Genomic DNA, 9,439 nt, shown 5'->3' with positions numbered 1-9,439 from the left:
CAAGGCTTCCATTGGATTTAGAGCTGAATGAAGTATCTGCACACAGACTGGTGTGGAAAGGGAATGAGATGCCTTCAGAAATGTCTTCCAGTTTGTAGAAGATCTGGGGAAACCATTAGATTTCCTTGTTTGTAGAACTCAGAAACAGGAGTGAGATCTGTCTGCCTGAGAATGGTGTGAGGCATTCCTTTGCTTCGATCAATGCCTCAGTTATAAAAGGAGGAATATAAAACCTTATGACACACTTCTATGTGCCAAGCATGGTGCTAACCCCTTCAAATACAATATCTCCCTTAGTCCTATAGATGATCAGAGAAATTCTTAGCTATGTGTTACAATCGTATTCTCCCATCTGTGGCTTGCTCTTCTATCTCTAAAGCAATTTTTTTGAGAAAGATAACATTCTGATTTCAATATTGCCCAATTGACTAATCATATTCTTTTTTTTTTTTTTTTCTTGGTTTTGGTTTTTCTCCGGTACCGGGAACTGAACTCACGGCCTTGCGCTTGCCAGGCAGATGCTTTGCCCCTGAGCTAAATCCCCAGCCCCTCAATTATATTCTTAATAGTGGGTTTTGTGTCCTGTTTAAGAGATCTTTACTCACCCAAGTTTATAAAGATATTCTCTGTATTATTTTTATATTTCAAATTTAGATCTATAATAGACCAGGAATAGATTTTTGTATACTATATAGTATAAGGGTCAAGATTAATATATTTTTCCCATATAAATATCCATTTTATCTAGAGCCATTATTTAAAATAGTGTCCTTGTCCTGCTTCTCTGTATTACCACATTTATCAAAGTTCAACTGTCTGTATGTATGGGTCCGTGTCTGGTCTTCTTTCATGTCTTTGCATGGACACTACCTTAGTTACTTAGCTTTAAGTGCATCTTGATACCTAGTGGTGTAAGACTTCTAGCTTTGTGTTTTAAATTGTCTTGGTTTTTCTCGTTCCTTTGGCTCCCCATATAAACTTTATTTTGGGGACCACAAAATCACAACCGTTAATTTTGCATACTTCCCTAGAGGATAAATGGAGGCTTGGGATTATTGGTATCACCCTTTTGAGATTTCCCATGATCTCTCTCTCTCTCTTTTTTTTTTTTTTTTTTTTTGACTTTTTGAGGCAGACTTTCATCACCCAGTTCAGGCTGGTCCTGAACTCATTGTGTAGCCCAGGCATAAGACCACTTCCACTCTCGAGTTATCTGATAATAGATCTAAATTTGAATATATAATAGATCTAAATTTGAATAATATCTGGAATTTTAGTAGTTTATTTATTTATTTGTTTGTTTATTTATTTATTTTTTTGTCTTTTTTGAGACAGGGTCTCACTATGCAGTGCAGACTAGCCTTAAGCTCACTTTATAGTCCAGGCTGGTCTCGAACTTGAAAGGATCCTCCTGCCTCAGCCTCCTGAGTGTTGGAATTACATGCATATGCCACCATGCCTGGCTAGAATTTTAGTAGTAATCAGGTCAATCTTGTATATTTATTTGAAGAGAATTGAAATCTTTACTGTGTGGAGTCTTTCAATTTGTGAGTATGGTATGTCTTTTCATTTCTTTATTTAATTACATGTGCTGGAGTTTGAATTCAGGGCCTAGAAATGTTTCAGTTTTTTGAGAAGTTGTAAATGGTATTCTATTTTTTATTTTGATGAATATTGCTAGTATATGAAAACACAACTGATTTTTGTACATTCAGTATCCTGTAACCTTGCAGAACTCATGTATTAGTTCTGGGAGATGTGTTATAGATTCACTGAGATTTTCTACATATATAATAATATAATCCAGGAATGAAGACAGTTTTATTTCTTTTCTTCCAATCTATATTCCTTTTAGCTCCCTTTCTTGCCTCATTATGCTGCCATGTTGCTCCCCAACAAGGTGAACAAGGCAAGGATATCCATTCATACCTGTAATTCCAATACTCTGAGAGGCTGAGGCAAGAAGATCACAAGTTTGAGCATTTTTAAGGGTATGTTGAATTTTTAAGGGTCTGTTGAATAAGAATGGTAAGAGTGGATATCCTTGCCTTGTTCACCGTGTTGGGGAGCAAGCTTTAAGTTTTAACCACTAAATATGAGAGTTGTAGTTTTTTAAATAAATGTTCTGTATCAAATTGAGGAAGTTCCTTTCTATTTCTATTTTCTGAGAGTTTTTGTCATGAATAGGTATTGAATTTTATCCAGTATTTCTTCTGCATCAAATGATATAATCATGTGCTTTTTTTTCTTTAGCTTATTAATACCATAGATTACATTGTTTTTGTTTGTTTGTTTTTGTTTTTCTTCCAGTACCAGGAATCGAACTCCCAACCTTGCGCTTGCCAGGGAGACACTTTGCCGCTGAGCTAAATCCCCATCCCCACCATAGATTACATTGGCTGTCAAAAATTTAACCACACTTGCATCCCTGGAATAAATCCCACTTGGTCATAGTGTATTACTTCTTAAAGTATTACAGAATTATGTTTGCTAATATTTTGTTAAGGATTATTTAATATTTACTGTCTTGGTATGCTTTTGATATCAGGATAATACAAGCTTCATAAAATGAATTTGGAAGGTTTTTTTCTTCTTTCATTTTCTGGAAGACATTGTGTAAAACTACCTCTAATTCTTTTTAAAATATTTGCTAGACTTTTCCACTGAAACCATCTGACCTGGAAATTTACAGCATGGGAATTTAAAAAATATTATAAATTCAATATCTTAATAGTTATACTGCTGTTCTAACAAATTTTTTTCAGTACCGGGGATTGAACTCAAGACCTTAGCAAATTCTGAAACAGGGTCTTGCTAAGTTGCCAAGTTGCCCGTACTGGGCTCAAACTTGTGATTTTCCTGCCTCAGCCTCTCAGAGTGTTGGGATTACAGGTATGTGCCATCAACATACCTGGCTTCTACTTCATATTGGTGAGTTATAATAGTTGGTAATTTTCAAGGAGGTGAGCCATTTCTCCTAAATTGTCAAATTTATTTGTTTAAGGCTGTTTCTAATATTCCCCTACTATCTTTACTTTTTTTTTTTTTAATCTCTGTAGCCTATAATGATATTCCCTATTTTATTCCCAGCATTGTTGATTCACTATTTCTTTCTTTCTTTTTTTTCTTTGTCCATGTTCTGGGTGAAGATTCTTGTGGATTTTATTGGTCTTTTCAAAGAACCAGCTCTTTGTTTTATTAATTCCTTTCTGTCTTCATTTTCATTGTTTTCTATTTTTATCCGCATTATTTCCTTTTTCTCTTTGCTTTGAGATTTCTGTTTATTTTGTTCTTTTTCTAGGTCCTTGAGATGAATGCCTAAATTCTTAACTTGATATTTTTCCTCCTTTCCAGTATATGCATTTGTACCTTTAGTTTTCTAAATTTCGGTCCTACTGTCATTTAGCAGCATTCCTCAAACTTTCATATACTATATCTTCATTTCTGTTCAGTTCAAGTATTTAAAATTTTTTTCTTAATACTTCACTTTAATGCATGGATTATTTAGAAGTGTAATATTTAGTCTCCCCTTTAGTCTGCTATAATTTCTGGCTTGCTTCCACTGTGGTTGGAGAACACACTTTATATTATTTTAATTCTTTTAATTTGTTGAGATATGCTTCATGGCTCTGTGTATTGTATATACTGGTGAACATTCAATGTACCCTGAAAAAGAATGTGTATTCTGTCATTATTGGGTAAAGTTTTCTGTACTTCTGAATTTTAGATCCTGTTATTTGATATTATTGAGTTCTTATACATTCTTGCTGAATTTCTGGCTAGTTCTATCAATTGTTGAGAGAAGCTTAGAGATTCCAACCACAAATATGGATATGTCTATTTCTTTTTTCATTTAAAAATTTTTTTCTTTGCTTATTTTAAGACTGTTGTTTGGTGCATGCACATTTATAATTGCTATGTCTTTCTAGTGGAGTGGCACTTTGGTCATTATATGATGTTCCCTTTCTGGTAATTTTCTTTGCTTTGAAGTTTACCTGATCTGATATTAATATAGCTTCTTTCTCCTTTTAATTCATATTTATATGTTTTTTTTTCTTATCTTCTTACTTTCAACCTGTCTATGTTAATATATTTTAATGAGTTTCTTATAGGTCATATATGATTGTGTCATGCTTTTAAATCTACTCCACTGATCATTCTTTCTCTTTTCTTTTACAGGCCTGAAAATTAAACCCAGTACCTCTACATTGAACTCTATTTCCAGCCCTTTATAAATCTATTTTTAAATTTTGAGACAGAGTCCTAATAAGCTGTTAAGTTACCCAGGCTAGCCTCAGATTGGTAATCTTCCTGGCTCAGTCTCCCAGAGAGCTGGGGTTATAGGTGTGCACCATCACACCTGGTTTACATTTTTATTTCCTTTTTCCTACTTTCCTGGGGATCACCTGGACTCTTTTAGAATTATATTTTTACTTATATATTGTGTTTCTGAGTGTATCTCTTTGTATAGTTATTGGTGGTAGTTTCTTTAGGTATTATATGTACATAATATATACTTTTTATATAATATATATGTAAATTATCTTTAGTATCCTTGTTTTACCAGTTCAAGTAAAGTACAGAAGCTTACTTACCTCATATTATTTCATCCTTACCTGTCAATAATGTAATCATTTTAAATATTTCCTGTACATACTTTTAGAGGCATATCAGGCGATGTGGTCCTTTAGAAACATCAAGAGAAGGAAAGCCTATTGTTTTATTAATATTTTAATTTACCAATTTCTTTCTTCCTGTCTGATGTTCTAAGGTTTCTTATATTATCTTTTTCCTTTGTATTTAGAGAAATTCCTTTAGCTATTCTTTTGGAGTAGTCTGCTGGTGTCAAATTCTCTTAGTTTTCTGTCATTTGAGAATGTCTTGATTTTCCCTTTATTCCTGTAGAATATTTTCCCCCAGTTTTAGAATTCTGGGTTGATAGTTTATTCTCCTATGATCTAGAAAATATTGTACCATTTCCAACTAACCTCCATGACTTTTGATAAGAAATCTGTTATCAATCCAGTTGTTTTTTCCCTTTTAGGTAAGATCTTCTTTTCCTTTGGCTGTTCTCTGGGTTTTTATTTTTGTCTTTAGTTACCAGACATTTAATGTGTCTTGACATGGATTTCTTTGGATTCATTCTGGTTGATTTGCTTATCATGTTAAATCTGTAGATTTATGTCTTTCCAGATGTGGAGAGTTTCCAGTCATTAGTTTCATGTGATTTTTCAGTGCTGCTCTCTTTCTTTTATTATTCTTGGACGTTGTTGACACAAATGTTACGTTGCTTGTTCTAGTTTCATAGCCAGGGGCTATTTCTTTTTCCTTTCTTTTTTGGGGGGATCTAGATTCTGTTTAACAGACCAGATAATTTCTATTGTTTTATCTTATAGTTCAGTAATTCTTTCCTCTGATCCCTCCGTTCTGCTGTTCAGCTCATCCACTGACATTTTTATTTCAGTTATTGTATTTTTCAGTCCTACAATTTTCAATACATTCTTTTTATCTTCTGGGTATGTTCTTCTTTTGACACAGAAAAAATTACAAGAGAGTTCAAAGAGGACAAAAGAGGAAAATATTCTACAGGAATAAAGGGAAAATCAAGACATTCTCAAATGACAGAAAACTAAGAGAATTTGACACCAGCAGACTACTCCAAAAGAATAGCTAAAGAAATTTCTCTGTTTTATTGTGGAGTAAAAGCAGAAAGCAATATTTATTGTCAAATGAAAGCTAATAGCCCCCAGGCAAATGTACCTGGGAGAGGACCAGAGCAGTTGCCAAAGGGACCCTTTGTGTAGAGGTTTCTATACACAAAAATGACTATGTCTCAGCCAAGTTGAGATCAACCTATGGGGTTACAAGCAGGAAAGTTTGACTTAGAAGTGCACCTATGGTATGTAGCAGACATACTTCTGTAAGCACCATTAATTGTAACTATAAACAGAACAAAGACCTTTTTAGAGAGAGGTATGAATATCTCATTTCTAGGCAAGAAAATCCTGCCAATCTAATGAAGTCTTTGTTTGTTGAGACTCCAATGCCCTGGCCTCAGCCATTGCCCTTCACTGAATTGTTCTGACTCCCTCTTTGGCTTATCTTTTTCCCTGCCTCTCTTGGTCAGAACACTTCTCACACTCCCCTTCCCTTATGGGTCAGTGTCACCCTGAGAAATCCTCTCATCTTCTTCCCATAGGGTCCTCCTTGCCCTCAACCTCACATTTTATGGAAACTGTTTAGATTATGGTTGGCTGCTCTTCTGAGGTTAGAAAAATGATACCCAAGCCTTAGAAAATGGAAACTAAGACTAGCCACACCTGTGGAGGGCTTGTGGTTCATTCTCCCCAAGTCTCTTGTTATCTTCCTACTTCATTCCCTCCTTGAGTATGTTCTGCATCTGATAGTGGAAGAGGGATGCTAGTCTTTTCCTATCTCCCTGTTTCATCCTGTATTACTTTTCTGAAGTTTTCTATTTTTATTTTTCACTGGTGTTCTTCTCACTGAAGTGTTTTTTTTTGTTTTGTTTTTTTTTAGTACCAGGAATTGAACTCAGGACCTTGTGCTTGCCAGGCAGGCACTTGTGCTGCTGAGCTATATCCCCAGTCCTTGGTTGTTGTTTTTTATTTATTAGTTTTTTTTCAAAAAACCAAGTGTCTTAGTTACTTTTCTCATTGCTGAGACAAAATACCCAACACCCAAAGTCAAGGAAGGAAAGGTTTATTTAGTTCATCGTTTGTAGACATTTCAGTCCATAATCAGCTGGCTCCAAGGCAGGGTAGAGAGGCAGAGGGGCAACAGTTCATGGCAGCAGAAGACAGCAAAAGCAACAAGAGCAAACGGGGAAAAACAAGCCTCTTTCTGTCTTTTTATCTTACACAGGCTGCTGGGATTAGGATGGTGCCAATCCAATCGGTGAAGTGATCCACAATCACCCAACCTTAATCCTAGCACCCTTAATCCCAGCATTGAACCATGAATCAATCAAAACTCTAAATTCAGCTACCTCTGAAAAAGCTTGTCCCCCATGACTACATGAGGCTTTGAGGGGACATCTAGATACAAATCATAATACCAATTTTTTGTTTTATTGGTCCTCTTAGTTGTTATAATACTTTTAGTTTCCTTGGATTTAGTTTGCTATCCTTTTTATAGTTTCTTGGGATGGATATTTAATTCACTGACTTTTTGTTTCTTCTCAAATATATTTCTAGATCCATAATAGCTGCACCTCATCAATCTGTCAAGTTTAAGACAAATGCTACCTTATTACAGCTTTAATTTTCATTTTTTAGGGGCTGGGGATTTAGCTCAGTGGCACAGCACCTGCCTGGCAAGTGGGAGGTCATGAGTTCAATTCCCAGTACCAGAAAAAAAAAAAATTCTTTTTTCATTTTTTAAGGTGAGTTTGATTGAGCATCCTTTACATATTTAAGGGCTATTTGTGTATATTTCTGTGACCTTTGCTCACATCTTTTGCCCAATTTTCTTTTGGTTCACTGGTCCTTCGATAGATATATTTATGTATTAGGGACATTATTGCTTTGTATTATGAATAACACAATACAATTTTTCTTCTTATTTTGTGGTCTTTTTTTCTTATTTTGCCCATACTATGAACTTATATTTTAGATTCCTCTCTTGCTAAGCTGATGCTCTAGTGGGAAACTACTAACCTATCTTTGGAGCTCAGAGAGTGGACAGCTCATTCCAGCTCATTGTGCTTTGTTGGGCTTTCGTTTAACCTCATGAAGGGCTCCATGGAGCAGACACCAGGAGCATGGGCTCCACTCAGGTTGCCATACTCTAGCTATGTGACAATAGGTATATGTTGGCAACTTCTAGACCTCAGTTTCTTCGTTTGTGGAATATGGATGATAGTTCTGCTGACTTCTTAGGGGTGTTTGGTGACTAACTAAGCTAATGTTATATGATTACCTAGCAAAGGGCGTGGCTCACAGTAAAGGGTTTCTGCATGGTATTTGTTTTATATTATTGTTTATTTGAATAAAACAAACATTTCATGAGTGGCTGCTGTATTTTGATGATATTCCCCATAAGTGTATAGGAGAAAATCTTGTGATGACATTCCCCTTGCTCACCTGCTATCTCTGTTCTACTTTGTACTGGATTGTGGCCAGCACCACTGGATATTCTGATGAAGACTGACTTCCCACAGAGCTGAGACTCTGCCAGGCTCTTGGGATACACCTACCTGGCATTGCCTGTACCCTTATAGTCCTGAGCTCTGTACAACCCATGGGCAAAGTCTGATAGCCTTTTAGAGGAGTTGGGGGCTGTAGCTAAAGACCCCACATGGCCCAAATGGTTTTCTCCCCTGTGATGATCACAGTTGTCTGGTTAACTGTCATCTGAGCATGGCTCATGGCTCGGAAGGTGAGGGTTATAGACTGGTTGAAGCCAGCGGTCAGGAAAATCACTGAACTAGAAGAACAGGCAAAGCAAAGAGAAGGAGCCTGAGCTTTCAGAAAGTCCAGGGTCAGAAAATAACCAATTCTCCTACATGCATCCTTTCCAACTTAAATATTTCCTCTGACCTCCATCTTTAGTTCTCCTCTCACACTCTCCCTTAGTACCCAATGACTCTGACAAGTGCATGTATCTCTTCTGTAAGCTTATAAGCTTCAAGAGGCCATGGGCCTCTTTGTCTTGGTTATCACGAAGCATAGGACCCTAATATGTATGGCGATTGTGTGGGTGTGTTTGTTTGGTGCTAACTCACAAGCTCCTGGGACAGTGCCTGGTGCCCATTATGCACTGAATTCATAAATGAATCAACTAACCAGTCAAGCAATCAGTCAGTCAGTAAGTCTCGAATTTATCCAGACCGTCTATCTTCTGCATCCTTGCCTCATTCTTACCAAATGTTGACTAGTCTTTGTCAACTGATGACCTTTAGTGATGATCAACTCTGTACCGCCCAAGGATGCCTGTTCATTTTCTGTGTGGCTAGAAAGTTCTTAATATTGAGCTAAAATATATCTTGAAGCTTTCAGTAGATATTCTTGTCCTAGTCTTTATATACACCAAATAAAATCTAAGCCTCCCGTCCTATGACAATGTGCTATGTTGAGCTATGTGCTATGTGAGCTAAATGTGCTCACATATGTGCTATGTTGAGCTAGATGTTTGAGTGGGCAAATACTCATAGGTAGACCCTTCAGATATTTGAAGTTACTTCTCACATGTGTCTTTTGGATAATTACAAAATTGTTTATTAGACACATACTTGTTGAGCATCTACAACATGGAATAAGCTACAGAACATAAAGATGACAAAATATAATACCTGACCTAGTAGTTACTGGTCTTGTAGGGAAGCAGAGAAATTAAGATGTTAGGGGTAAGGGGACATAGGGGAAAGAGGATCTAAGCCCATCTAGGGGCCTTGTGAGAGTCTACCAAAGAGGAGGGGTAT

The sequence above is a fragment of the Chinchilla lanigera genome, unplaced genomic scaffold (genome assembly GCF_000276665.1).
Source record: "Chinchilla lanigera isolate Chin_1 unplaced genomic scaffold, ChiLan1.0 scaffold00036, whole genome shotgun sequence".
Taxonomy (NCBI): domain Eukaryota; kingdom Metazoa; phylum Chordata; class Mammalia; order Rodentia; family Chinchillidae; genus Chinchilla; species Chinchilla lanigera.
Note: the sequence above shows the minus strand (reverse complement) of the source record.